Here is a 14,879-nt window from a genome sequence, read left to right as displayed (position 1 = left end):
GGTGGAGTTGCAGATGAAGTGCATTGACTCTTCATGATGTCTGTAGCCTTGTCAGAGTGATCCAGAGGTGAGGGCTCTCAGGGACTCATTGCTGGGCTTCCTGACAGAGTTTGTGACATAGAATCTACTTACTTTTGATGCCCTCTGAGAATCTTGACTACTGTTCATTCAGTCCCTCTCCTCCCCTGCTTGTGATGGAGCTCACATCAGTTTTCTCAGTTAGCATAAAAGAACTAGGTCTTCTACACAGCTGGGGAAGCTGGGCTCTCGCTCATATGCTCTAACTTTCCCCTGTGTGTGAAATTGAAAGGTTGTTGTTGAATCACAATGCCGGGATTCTTGGCCCCTGGAGGAGAAGAATTCAATCCGGGGCCAGAGATGAGGCTTGATCACTCAGAGCTTTTGTGTAATAAAGTTTTATTAAAGTATAAAGGAGATAGAGAAAGCTTCGACATAGGCATCAGAAGGGGGCAGAATGAGTACTCCCCTGCTAGTCTTCAGCTGGATGTTATATAGTCACTAGCGGTCTGTTAATGAAAGAAAGTAATGGCTTAAAACTCAGAATGGCACCAGGCCCCTCACCCATAAGATGCATTTTGGGATAATCTTGGCACCAAATAGTTCATCCTGGGCCATAAAATGATTAACTTGAATCTTGAAGAAGGGCAGATCACCATACAAATAGTTTCATTTACATAGATTAGAGGAACAATATCTGAGTATAACATACTGGTTTGTCAAGTAGGTTCTGAGCCAAAAGGTGGAACCAACTTGAAGACAGAGTTTGGGGTAAATGCATAGTACATTAGCATAGCTCAAGATAAACATTTCCATAAGAAAAAGGCATTGGTTATCTCTAGGTTTGAGAATAGTTAACTTCAGGTGAAAACAGGTGTCATTATGGCAACAGGGTATTTTAAGAGAAACCTCCTTTTAAACTTGTATAGAGAAGGAAAAAATATCCCTGGTTTGTTTCCTCCTGCCGCTTAAAAGTGATAAAGATGTCTGACACTTGTAGGCTATTTCCTCCGTTTGGAGACCCCTGGACTTCCTGCCTGTTACCCTCTCAAAATCATGGGTCAAAAAGTTTCTCTTGGCATGGAGCTGTTTCACCTCATGGAATGCAGACTCCAGAGCAACCAATTAGCTTGACACCTAAAGAAAACCAGAAGCCTCCAACAAGAGGCAAGAATGTGAGAAAAAAAACTTGCTTGGAAAAGACCTCCATACAAGCAGACGACGTTTGACGTAAAATCTTGATGAATTACTTTAGGTAAGATGTGATTTTGTGTAAGAGAAGAAATATATTTCAGTGGGTATTATTTTGCTGCAACTACGAAATAAGTTAGCAGAGGCTGACCAGACAAAGCCGTTTGTCAGATAAAGCTCTTGGACAAAGAACTCCAGGGGCTGGCTGTTTGTAGTTGGGCTGAGAAAACTAATAAGATGAAAGAATCGAAGTGATATGCGTAGAATATAACCAATATCTAATATAGATATAGATGCAGTGCTTTATCCCCTGGGACGTTTTTGAAAGTATACTGTTTTTTAATTTATTGGTGTGAGGTAAGCAAATTGGTGTAGTGTTTAGCACATTGAGGTGAAAGGATAACATGTAATGTACCCAATGTAGAGACTCACACCTGTATGGACTCATGAGAATCTGAAAATTGATCAGAACAACTCCATCATATAATCCCATTTGATAATAAAGGCACTGTAATAAACCACATAATTTAGGACAGTTTGTTATGCAGCAATAGCTAACTGATATAAAAGTCAAAGCAAAAAGCAAAGAGAGCAGATGTAATGATCTACTACTTTTTATTTTTGCTATATGTTTTGATTTAGAGGCTATATTCAATTATTATTTAAATTTATTTCAGATAACTAGACTATCATTCAGCTGAAAGAAACTTGGAGAGGTTGAAAGAACAAGCATGTTGTGTAGAAATAAATGATGATACTGAAATCATGTGATTGGGTAGAAATTTAAGCTTTCTCATGAGTCAGCCTTTGATCATGAAGATTGAAAATTCCTGAGCATGAAGGAGTTATGCAAGCTTTTACCTTGATATTGTTCATTTACTATGTTTAATTCTTTAGTGGCTATGACAAAATTTAGAAGAGAAAGTCCTTTGTTCAGAGCAATAGTATAGTCAAAACTGTAGGTAGAACGGGAATTTTTGAAGCAATAAAGAAATGATCAATAAAACACACACACACACAATACACCAACCAATCATTCACCCCAATACACAAAAGCCCTCACACTTGGACACCGATTTTTCTTTCCTCCATGAGTACATGTATGGATGGAAATAAATTTTTACACAGTAATGAAATGTGAAGTTTAAAATACCACATATTTAAGTTCATCTCTGACAATAAGACAATTAGGTCAATCTACTTATTCACATTTATCATTCATTATAGATTCTACAGGAGATACACATTTGATGATCATTTTTTATAGGTGACTATGATAGATATTGGATATTCAGGCCAAATAAATATATAAGACCAGGAGACCAGTTGCAAAACTCAGTAGAATTAATAAACTTGATATTATCAGGAAGAACAGTCAAGGTGATGATGGAGGAAAAAATGACAGACCCAAAGTGAAAATATTGGTTGGTTTCAGAGTTTACGCTGCAGTTGAAGGCTATAGATAATTTTTACAGAAGCTATAAAAACGTACTTGGGAATATAGATGTCACAAGAAAAAAATGTAAGAAATACAACTTTTCCTATGAAATAAATAGAAATTTCCAAATATTTCTCATTCATTTTGGAAAATCTTAGGGAAATCAGAAGAATAGGAAAAAATGGAAAACTGTCCATATATAAGACCAAAAAGAAAGCTTAATGAAGTGAGTTATTTAAATTGTATGAAGAAGGTGAAACCAAAGAAATGGAAAAAACAAGTAATAAAGAGCAAGGGTTCTTGCCAGATTCTGATCAAGAATCAGAATTTCTACCTCTAATATTTTGAGCACTGCAGTAACCAACACTTCTTTCATCCCAGAACAATTGGCCCTTTTATAGCTGATATCCCAATGAATCTTTTCAGAGTTTGCTCTATGTCTTTATTTCTCAGACTATAGAGGACGGGGTTCAACATAGGTGTGACCACTATGTACATCACCAAGGCTGTTGCACTTGAGTGTGACCTATGGGAAACAGCAGAGCTAAGGTACACTCTTAAGCCAGAGAAATAAAATAAGGAGACAACTGAGAGGTGAGATACACAGGTGGAAAACGCTTTATACGTCCCCTGAGCTGATGTGATTACACAAATGGAAGAAACTATCTCACAGCAAGACCCTCTCAGACCCACCCTCCAGAATAATAGAAATAAAAACAAAAGTAAACAAATGGGACCTAATCAAACTTAAAACCTCTACACAATGAAGGAAACTACAAGCATGGTGAAAAGACAACCCTCAGAAATGGAAGAAAATAATAGCACATGAAACAACTGACAAAGAATTAATCTCCAAAATATAAAAGCAGCTCATGCAGCTCAATACCAGAAAAATGAACAACTGAATCAAAGAGTGGGCCAAAGAACTAAACAGATATTTCTCCAAAGAATACATAGAGCTGGCTAGTAAACACATAAAAAGATGCTCAACATCACTCATCGGAAAAATGCAAATCAAAACCACAATGAGGTATCATCTCACAACAGTCAGAATGGCCACCATCCAAAAGTCTACAGACAATATATAACTATGACTGATTCATGCTGAGGTTTGACAGAAAACAACATAATTCTGTAAAGAAATTATCAAACAAAAGAAACTACCTTAGAGTATGAAAAGCATATACCAGCCAGAGGGATACCACCAATTAGTCCAACTGCAAAATACATCACAATGTTATTAAGAAAGGTGTCAGAACAGGCAAGTTGGATTACCTCTTTGAAATCACAGAAATAGTAGGGGATTTCCAAGACTGTGCAGAAGGACAACCTCAGTACCAGTAGGTTTTGTAACAAGGAATTCAGGGCACTTAGCATCCAGGACACCAGAATGGGCAGTCCACAGAGAAGAGGGTTCATGATGACTATGTAATGCAGGAGTTAGCAGACGGCTTCAAAGCAGTCATAGGACATCACAGTAAGGATTAAATTGTCCAACTCTACAAAAAGTATGTGAAAATACATTTGAGTGATGCAACCTTCATAGGAAATGACTTTGCTCTGGGTCTGGATGTTCCGCAGCATCTTTGGGATAGTAGTAGAAGTGAAACAGATATCTACAAAGGACAAGTTGGAGAGGAAGAAGACCTTGGGTGTATGCAGGTGGCAGTCTGAGATGACAGCCAGGATGATAATCAGGTTTCCAAAAACATCCATCAGGTACATGGAGAATAAAAGACCAAATATGAAGGGCTGCACTTCTAATTCTTCTGAAAATCCCAGAAGAAATTGTGAACTCCCTGTATCATTATCTGGTGCCATGTGGTGGTGATCACTACTAAAATATATATATATATACACATAAATATATATATATATATACACACATAATATATACAATATATATATTATATATAATGTATATATATACAATATATATGTATGTATTGTATATATGTATGTATGTATGTATGTGTGTGTATGTATATATGTATGTATGTATTGTATATATGTATAATGTATGTATGTATATATACAATACAATATATATATATACATAAATGTGTGCATATATAACATGATTAATTTCTACATGTGAGCATTAACATAGTGAAATGTTATGACTTACAATATTTAATCATCTTTAAGGGATTTACTGTGACATTTGTGATTAGAAATTCCAGTCCAACACTCTGCCTTTTCCCCAAGAGACCATGATTATACAGTTTTAAAGCAAAATTCTTTTATATATTTTATATGTTTTAGATATTTATGTTGAGTAAATACCTAAAATTTCCAACATTCACTGAATCGTAAAGAAAGCAAGGAAATTTTGGAAAAACATCTACCTCTGTTTCATTGACTACACTAAAGCCTTTTGACTGTGGGTATCATAACAAACTGTGGAAAGTTCTTAAAGAGATGGGAATACCAGACCATCTTACCCGTCTCCTGAGAAACCTGTACGAGGGTCAAGAAGCAACAGTTAGAACCCTGAATGGGACAATTGATTGGTTCAGGCTTGAGAAAGGAGTACAATAGGGCTCTCTGCTGTCACCCTGTTTATTTAACCTATATGCTGAACACATCATGACAAATATCAGGTTGGATGAGTTACAAACAGAAATCAAGATAGGCAGGAGAAACATCAACAACTTCAGATATGCAGATGATAACAATTTAATGGCAGAAAGCAAAGAGGCATGAAAGAATCTCTTTTTATTTTAAATTGTAAATTTATTTATTTATCAGTTGAAGGATAAACAATTGATTTACAGAATTGTGTTGGTTTCTGCCAAACACCAACATGAATTAGCTATGCTGCTGATAAGTCACTTCAGTCATGTCCGACTCTGTGTGACCCATAGACGGCAGCCCACCAGGCTCCCCCATCCCTGGGATTTTCCAGGCAAGAACACTGGAGTGGGTTGCCATTTCCTTCTCCAGTGCATGAAAGCAAAAAATGAAAGTGAAGTCGTTCAGTCGTGTCTGACTCTTCACGACCGCATGGACTGCAGCCTACCAGGCTCCTCCGTCCATGGGATTTTCCAGGCAAGAGTACTGGAGTGGGGTGCCGTTGCCTTCTCCTGAATCAGCCATAGGTGTGTGTATATATATATATACATGTCCCCTCCCTCTTGAACTTCCCTCCCATCTCCCTACCTACCCCTCTAGGTTGTTAGCAAGCCCCGGTTTGAGTTTCCTGAGTCACACAGTAAATTCCCATTGGCTATCAATTTTACACTTGGTAATGTAAGTTTCCATGTTACTCTCTCCATACAACCCACCCTCTCTTTCTTCCCCCTCCCCATGTTTATCAATCTGTTCTCTGTGTCTGTCTCTATTGCTGCCCTGCAAGTAATTTGCTACCATTCTTTTAGATTCCATATATATGCATTAGTTACAATATTTGTTTTTCTCTTTCTGACTTACTTCACTCTGTATAATCAGATCTAGGTTCATCCACCTCATTAGAACTGACTCAAGTGCTTTCCTTTTTATGGCTGAGTAACATTCCATTGTATATACTTACCACAACTTCTTTATCCATCATTTGTCCATGGACTTCTAGGTTGCTTCCATGTTCTAGCTATTGTAGATAGTGCTGCAATGAACACTAGGGTACGTGTGTCTTTTTCAACTTAGGTTTCCTCATGCTATATGCCTAGGAATAGAATTGCTGGGTCATATAGTGGTTTTATTCCTAGCTTTTTAGGGAATCTCCATACCGTCTTCCATATTGGCTGTACCAATTTACATTTCCACCAACAGTGCAAGAGCATTCCCTTTTCTCCACACCCTCTCCAGGATTTATTGTTTCTAGACATTTTGATGACCCTTCTGACTGGTGTGAGGGGATATCTCACTGTAGTTTTGATTTGCATTTTTCTAATAATGAGTGATGTTGATAATCTTTTCATGTGTTTGTCAGCCATCTGTATGTCTTTTTGGAGAAATTTCTGTTTAGGTCGTCTACCTACTTTTTAATTGGGTTGTTTGTTTTTCTGGTATTGAGTTGTATGAGCTGCTTGTATATTTTGAAAATTAATTCTTTGTCAGCTGTTTCATTTGCTATTATTTTCTCCCATTCTAAGGGTTGTCATTACACCATGTTTATGGTTTCCTTGCTGTCCATTAGCTTTAAGTTTAATTAGATCCCACTTGTTTTTGTTTTTATTTCCATCACTCTAGGAGCTGGGTCATAGAGGATGTTGTGATTTATGTCATCAAGTGTTTTGCCTATGTTGTCCTCTAAGAGTTTTATAGTTTCTGGTCTTACATTTAGGTCTTTAATCCATTTTTTAGTTTATCTTTGAGTAAGGTGTTAAGTGTTCTAATTTCATTGTTTTACACATAGCTATCCAGTTTTCCCAGCACCACTTACTGAGGAGTCTATCTTAGACCTGTTGTAAACTCTTGCCTTCTTCATCAAAAATAAGTATGTGGGGTTGTCTCTGGGCTTTATGTCTTGTTCCATTGGTCTATATCTCTATTTTTGTGCTGGTACCATAGTATCTGACGACTGTAGCTTTGTATGTAGTCTGAAGCCAGAAAGGCTGATCCCTCCAACTCCATTCTTCTTTGTCAAGATTCTGTTGGCTATTCAGGGTCTTTTGCACTTTCATATGAATTGTGAAATTTTCTTGTTCTAATTCTGTGAAAAATTCCATTGGTAATTTGATAAGGATCACTTTGAATCTGTAGATTATCTTTGATAGCATAATCATTTTTACAATATTGATTCTTCCAACCCAGAAACATGGAATATCTCTTCATGTGTCAATGTGATCTTTTATTTCTTTCATCAGTGATCATTTGGTTTCTTTCATCAGTGTCTATTAAGTTCAGTTCAGTCTCTCAGTTGTGCCCAACTCTTTGTGACCTCATGGACTGCAGCATGCCAGGCTTCCCTGTCCATCACTAATTCCAAGCTTGCTCAAACTCATGTCCATTGAGTTGGTGATATCATCCAACCACGACATCACCTCTGTTGTCCCCTTCTCCTCCTGCCTTAAATCTTTCCCAATATCAGGGTCTTTTCAAATGAGTCAGTTCTTCACATCAGGTGGCTAAAGTATTGGAATTTCAGCTTCAGCATCAGTCCTTCCAATGAATATTCAGAACTGTAGGATAGACAGGTTGGATCTCCTTGCACTCCAAGGGACTCTCAAGAGTCTTCTCCAAATCACAGTTCAAAAGCATCAATACTTTGGCGTTCAGCTTTCTTTATGGGCCAACTCTCACATACATAAGTGACTACTGGAAAAACCATAGCTTTGACTAGATGGATCTCCATCATCAAAGTAATGTTTCTGCTTATTAATTTGCTGCTTCCAAAGGGCAAGCGTCTTTTAATTTCGTGGCTGCAGTCACCATCTGCAGTCATTTTGGAGCCCAATAAAATAAAGTCTCTCACTGTTTCCATTATTTACCCATCTATTTGCTATGAAGGGATGGTACCAGATGTCGTGATCTTAGTTTTTTGAATGTTGAGTGTCAAGCCAGCTTTTTTCACTCTCCTCCTTAACTTTCATCAAGAGGCTCGTTAGTTCCTCTTCACTTTCTGCCATAAGGATGGTGTCATCTGCATATCTGAGGTTATTGATATTTCTCCTGGAAATCTTGCTTCCAGCTTCTGTTTCATCCAGCACACATTTCTAATGCTGCAGTCCATGGGATCGCAAAGAGTCGGACATGACTGAGTGGTTGAATTCAACTGAACTGAACTCTGCATATGACTTAAATAAGCAGGGTGACAATATACAGCATTGACATACTCCTTTCCCAATTTGGACCCAGTCTGTTCTTCCAAGTCTGGTTCTGTTTCTTCTTGACCTGCATACAGACTTCTCAGGAGGCAGGTCAGGTGGTCTGGTATTCCCATCTCTTGAAGAATTTTCCACAGTTTGTTATGATCCACACAGTCAAAGGCTTTAGTATAGTCAATGAAGCAGAAGTAGATGTTTTTATGGAATTCTCTTGCTTTTTCTATGATCCAGTGGATATTGGCAATTTGATCTCTGGTTCATATGCTGGAAAGAACAATATTGCATAGGAATCTGGAATGTTAGGTCCATTAATCAAGGTAAATTGGAAGTGGTCAAGGAGATGGCAAGAATGAACATCCACATTTTAGGAATCAGTGAACTAAAATGGACTGGAATGGGCAAATTTAATTCAGATGACCGTTATATCTACTACCATGGGCAAGAATGCACTGGAAGAAATGGAGTAGCCTTTATAGTCAACAAAAGAGTCTGACATGAAGTACTTTGATACAATCTCAAAAACACAAAATCATCTCTCTTTCTTTGTGCACAGGCAAACCATTCAATATCACAGTAATCCCAGTCTATGCCCCTAATGCTGAAGAAGCTGACATTGAACAGTTCTATGGAGACATACAAGACCTTCTAGAACTAACAACAATAGCAAAATGTCCTTTTCAAAATAGGGGACTATAAATGGAAAAGTAGGAAGTCAAGAGATACCTGGAGTAACAGGCAAGTTTGACCTTGGAGTGAAAAATTAAGCAGGGCAAAGACTAACAGAGTTTTGCCAAGAGAATACAAAACCCTCTTGCAGCAACGCAAGAGATGACTCTACACACAGACATCACCAGATGGTCAATACCAAAATCATATTATATTCTTTGCAGCCAAAGATGGAGAAGCTCTATACAGTCAGCAAAAACAAGGCCAGGAGCTGATTGCAGCTCAGATCATGAACTCCTTATTGCCAAATTCAGACTTAAATTGAAGAAAATATGGAAAACCAATAGGCCATTCAGGTATGACCTAAATCAAGTCCCTTATGATTATACAGTGGAAGTGGCATATAGATTCAAGAGATTAGATCCGATAAACAGAAGAACTGTGGACAGAGGTGCACAGCATTATACAGGAGGCAGTGATCAAGACCATCCCCAAGAAAAAGAAATGCAAAAAGGCAAAATGCTTGTCTTAGGAGGCCTTACAAATAGCTGAGAAAAGAAGAGAAGCTAAGGCAAAGGAGAAAAGGAATGATATACCCATCTGAATGTAGAGTTCCAAAGAATAGCAAGGAGAGACAAGAAAGCTTTCATCAGTGATCAACGCAAAGAAATAAAGGAAAACAATAGAATGGGAAAGACTAGAGATCTCTTCAGGAACTTGAACTTCCAGATATTCAAGCTAGATTTAGAAAAGGCAGAAGAATCAGAGATCAAATTGCCAACATCCACTGGATCATTGGAAAAGCAAGAGAATTCCAGAAAAACATCTACTTCTGCTCCATTGACTACACTAAATTCACTTTATTGAATTCACTTCATTGGTTCACTTCACTGAATCACGACAAACTGGAAAATTCTTCAAGAGATGGGAATATCAGACCACTTTACCTGCCACCTGAGAAATCTGTATGCAGGTCAAAAAGAAACAGAACTGAACATGGAACAATGGACTGGTTCCAAATTGGGAAAGGAGTACAACAAGGATGCATATTGTCACCTTGCTTATTTAACTTAAGTGCAGTGTGCATCATGTGAAATTCTGGGCTGGATGAAGCACAAGCTGGAATCAAGATTGCCAGGAGAAATAGCCATAACCTCAGATATGCAGATGACAACAACCTTATGGTAGAAGCAAAGAGGAACTAAAGAGCCTCTTGATGAAAGTGAAAGAGGAGAGTGAAAAATGTGGTTTAAAACTCAACATTCAGAAAACTAAGATCATGGCATCCGGCCCCATCACTTCATAGCAACTAGATGGGGAAACAGTGGAAACAGTGAGAGACTTTATCTTCTTGGGCTCCAAAATCACTGCAGATGGTGACTGCATCTATGAAATTAAAATGTGCTTGCTCCTAGGAAGAAAAGTTATGACCAACCTGTCAGTTCAGTTCAGTTCACTTGCTCAGTCGTGTCTGACTCTTTGCGATCCCATGAATTGCAGCACGCCAGGCCTCCCTGTCCATCACCAACTCCCGGAGTTCACTCAGACTCACGTCCATCGAGTCAGTGATGCCATCCAGCCATCTCATCCTCTGTCGTCCCCTTCTCCTCCTGCCCCCAATCCCTCTCAGCATCAGAGTCTTTGCCAATGACTCAACTCTTCGCATGAGGTGGCCAAAGTACCGGAGTTTCAGCTTTAGCATCATTCCTTCCAAAGAAATCCCAGGGCTGATCTCCTTCAGAATGGACTGGTTGGATCTCCTTGCAGTCCAAGGGACTCTCAAGACTCTTCTCCAACACCACAGTTCAAAAGCATCAATTCTTCAGTGCTCAGCTTTCTTCACAGTCCAACTCTCACATCCATGCATGACTACTGGAAAAACCATAACCTTGACTAGACGGACCTTAGTCGGCAAAGTAATGTCTCTGCTTTTGAATATACTATCTAGGTTGGTCATAACTTTTCTTCTAAAGAGTAAGTGTCTTTTAATTTCATGGCTACAGTCATCATCTGCAGTGATTCTGCAGCCCCCAAAAATAAAGTCTGACACTGTTTCCACTGTTTCCCCATCTATTTCCCATGAAGTGATGGGACCAGATGCCATGATCTTCGTTTTCTGAATGTTGAGCTTTAAGCCAACTTTTTCACTCTCCTCTTTCACTTTCATCAAGAGGCTTTTTAGTTCCTCTTCACTTTCTGACATGAGGGTGGTGTCATCTGCATATCTGAGGTTATTGATATTTCTCCCAAAAATCTCGATTCCAGCTTGTGTTTCTTCCAGTCCAGCGTTTCTCATGATGTACTCTGCATATAAGTTAAATAAACAGGGTGACAATATACAGCCTTGACGTACTCCTTTTCCTATTTAGAACCAGTCTATTGTTCCATGTCCAGTTCTAACTGTTGCTTCCTGACCTGCATACAGGTTTCTCAAGAGGCAGGTCAGGTGGTCTGGTATTTCTCTCAGAATTTTCCACATTTATTGTGATCCACACAGTCAAAAGCGTTAGCATAGTCAATAAAGCAGAAATAGATGTTTTCTGGAACTCTCTTGCTTTTTCCATGATCCAGCGGATGTTGGCAATTTGATCTCTCATTCCTCTGCCTTTTCTAAAACCAGCTTGAACATCTGGAAGTTCACATACTGTTGAAGCCTGGCTTGGAGAATTTTGAGCATTACTTTACTAGTGTGTGAGATGAGTGCAATTGTGCTGCAGTTTGAGCATTCTTTGGCATTGCCTTTCTTTGGGATTGAAATGAAAACTGACTTTTTCCAGTCCTGTGGCCACTGCTGAGTTTTCCAAATTTGCTGGCATATTGAGTGCAGCACTTTCAAAGCATCATCTTTCAGGATTTGAAATAGCTCAACTGGAATTCCATCACCTCCACTAGCTTTGTTCATAGTGATGCTTTCTAAGGCCCACTTGACTTCGCATTCCAGGATGTCTGGCTCTAGATGATTGATCACACCATCGTGATTATCCAGGTCAGGAAGATCTTTTTTGTACAGTTCTTCTGTGTATTCTTGCCACCTCGTCTTAACCTATACAGCATATTAAAAGGCAGAGAGATTACTTTACCAACAAAGGCCCATCTAGTCAAAGCTATGGTTTTTCCAGTAGTCATGAATGGATGTGAGAGTTGGACCATAAAGAAGGCTGAACACCAAAGAACTGATGCTTTTGAACTGTCATGTTGGATAAGACTCTTAAGAGTCCCCTGTACTGCAAGGAGATCAAACCAGTCAATCCTAAAGAAAATCAGTCTTGAATATTCATTGGAAGGACTGATGCTGAAGCTGAAGCTCCAATACTTTGTCCACCTGGTGCAAAGAGCTGACTCATTACAAAAGACTTTGATTCTGAGAAAGATTGAAGGCAGGAGGAGAAGAGGATGACAGAGGATGAGATGGTTGGATGGCATCACTAACTCAATGGATATGAATTTGAGCAAGCTCTGGGAGATGGTGAAGGACAGGGAGGCCTGGAGTGCTACAATCCATGGGGTTGCAACCAGTCAAACATGACTGAGTGACTGAAGAACAAAAAAAATGATTTAGCATAATTCTGGTGGAGAGGTGTACTTCTTAGACTTCAATTTCTGTTTTTGTACAATTGTTTTGATTCTGATTTCTTGGCTCTTGGAAATCACGCTGCTCTGAAAACAGGGGTGTATATGTAGAATTCTGATCTCTGGATCTAAACCCAGGAGTGGGAGAGTGGGATAGCCAAATCAGAAGTGTCAACCTCTAAAATATGTAGTCACAACCTGAAAGTAGAGTTATTTTATTTTGTTGGAATGTTTAGGACTCAGAGCCTGGAACATAGCATCTCAGTAGTTCTGAGAAAACTGCTGCAAGGAGGTAGGAGGGGAAGTCAGACCATGTGCAATATTGCAACAAAGGCAACAGGAGGTCTGAACATCAAAGAGTAGGTATCAAGTTAAGGAGTTTGACATTCTACTTTTGGCAAGATGCAAGCCTCTGGGCTCACTGAAGTCATTCCTTTCTTTGCACTATCTGGGACCATTTCTGTTTCCTTGTTCACCTTGCTCCTTGTGTCCCCCCAGCTCCTCAGCAGTCACCATGGCAGATGGCAGCATCTGCTGGATCACAGTTTTGGGAGCCCTCATTCACATTTGGAGACCAGAAATTGCTGATGGCTGTGACATTTCTTGTTTATCAATATGGCAGGAGATATCTTCACTTCACAGAAGTGAAGGTTCTCCTATGCTTAGCTGTTTGTTTTTAAAAGTTCCTCTACCCATTTACATCCCAAGAAAGAGGGAAGAAGGATCATTCCTTTTTTCCTAAGCCCTCTGGGGAACTTAATTTTAGTAGATCTTTTTGATGCTGGTCTTTCTGAGCAATATGAAATGATTCATCTTTGTGGGTTTGATTGGCCTCGTTTTAGGAGGTAGTCATGTGGGTTATGTTTCTAAGTGCTTTTGGACTTCAGACAATGTGAGTACAATGTTCCTCTTGAAAATGGCTTCTTGAAATTGGGCCCTGTTTTGAATTCTTGTTTGATGATTCTCCCAAGGACATTACCCTTGGACTGCAAGGATATCAAACCAGTCAATCCTAAAGGAAATCAGTCCTGAATATCCACTGAAAGGACTGATGTTGAAGCTGAAGCTCCAATACTTTGGCCACCTGATGAGAACTGACTCATTGGAAAAGACCCTGATGCTGGGAAAGATTGAAGGCTGGAGGAGAAGGGGACAAAAGAGGATGAAATGGTTGAATGGCATCACCAACTCAATGGACATGAGTTTGAGCAAGCTCCAGGCGTTGGTGATGGACAGGGAAGCCTGGCGTGCTGCAGTCCATGGGGTCACAAAGACTCAGACATAACTGAGCAACAGAACTGAACTGAACCAAAGTTACTTGAAGGGCAGGTGTCATTTACAGACTCTCAGGCCTTTTGAATAGAAAGAGCCCTTGAGAACTAGTTTTAAAGTTACTGTTATAGGACGTGGCCACAAAGCAGAAGCATTTCTTCATGTCCAACTCTGGTTCCTTAGACAAGCAGAGCCTCAGGGAAAATCCTGTGCATGGATTGTCAATTAGAATGGAATGGGACAGGAAAAACACCAAACACCCAAGGGTTTGTGTTTCATTACTTCTTCTCCCTTACCCTTGATCCACAGGACACATCCTAACTCCTCTTCCCTGGGTCGAGAAGATCCCCTGGAGGAGGGCATGGCAACTCACTCTAGTGTTCTTGCCTAGGAAACCCCATTGACAGGGCAGCCTGTCAGACTACACGGGATCACAAAGAGTCGAACATGTCTGAGGACACATGCACTATGGGGAAAACGAACCTGGTTTGGTAATACATATAACTCAGATAATTAAAAGGCACAATAGCTCTAAATGCCTAATACTCAGCCTAGTGTGTGTTAAATGCAGAGATAATGCTCCCATCTCACTCACCTTGGGGGAGCTCATTGAACACTTTTGCTGCCCACACTAAGGAACAGTTCAGATGCTCACCTAGGTGTGTAAATAAATAAAGCTCAGATGAATCCATGTTAAATGTTACAGTGTAGAGGTATTACCTTTTATTATTTACTCTGTGGTTCCAGTAACTATTTGCTCCAGGAAAAACATAATTTTGAATAATGAACATTGGGTTTCTGATTAGCTATAACTTTTCTGAAATTCACGGTTTCTCTGATGGCTCAATGTGGCTTCTGAAGTGAGTAAATAGTGAACACACCAAGAACAACTTTGACCCATATCCTAGTAAACAGGCAAAGCTAGTGAAAAAAAAAAGAAAAAGACCTTTGCAGGT

Source organism: Capra hircus, chromosome 7, assembly GCF_001704415.2.
Source record: "Capra hircus breed San Clemente chromosome 7, ASM170441v1, whole genome shotgun sequence".
NCBI classification, from domain to species: Eukaryota; Metazoa; Chordata; class Mammalia; order Artiodactyla; family Bovidae; genus Capra; species Capra hircus.
The sequence above is the reverse complement of the archived record's forward strand: the minus strand, read 5'-3'. Positions refer to the sequence as shown.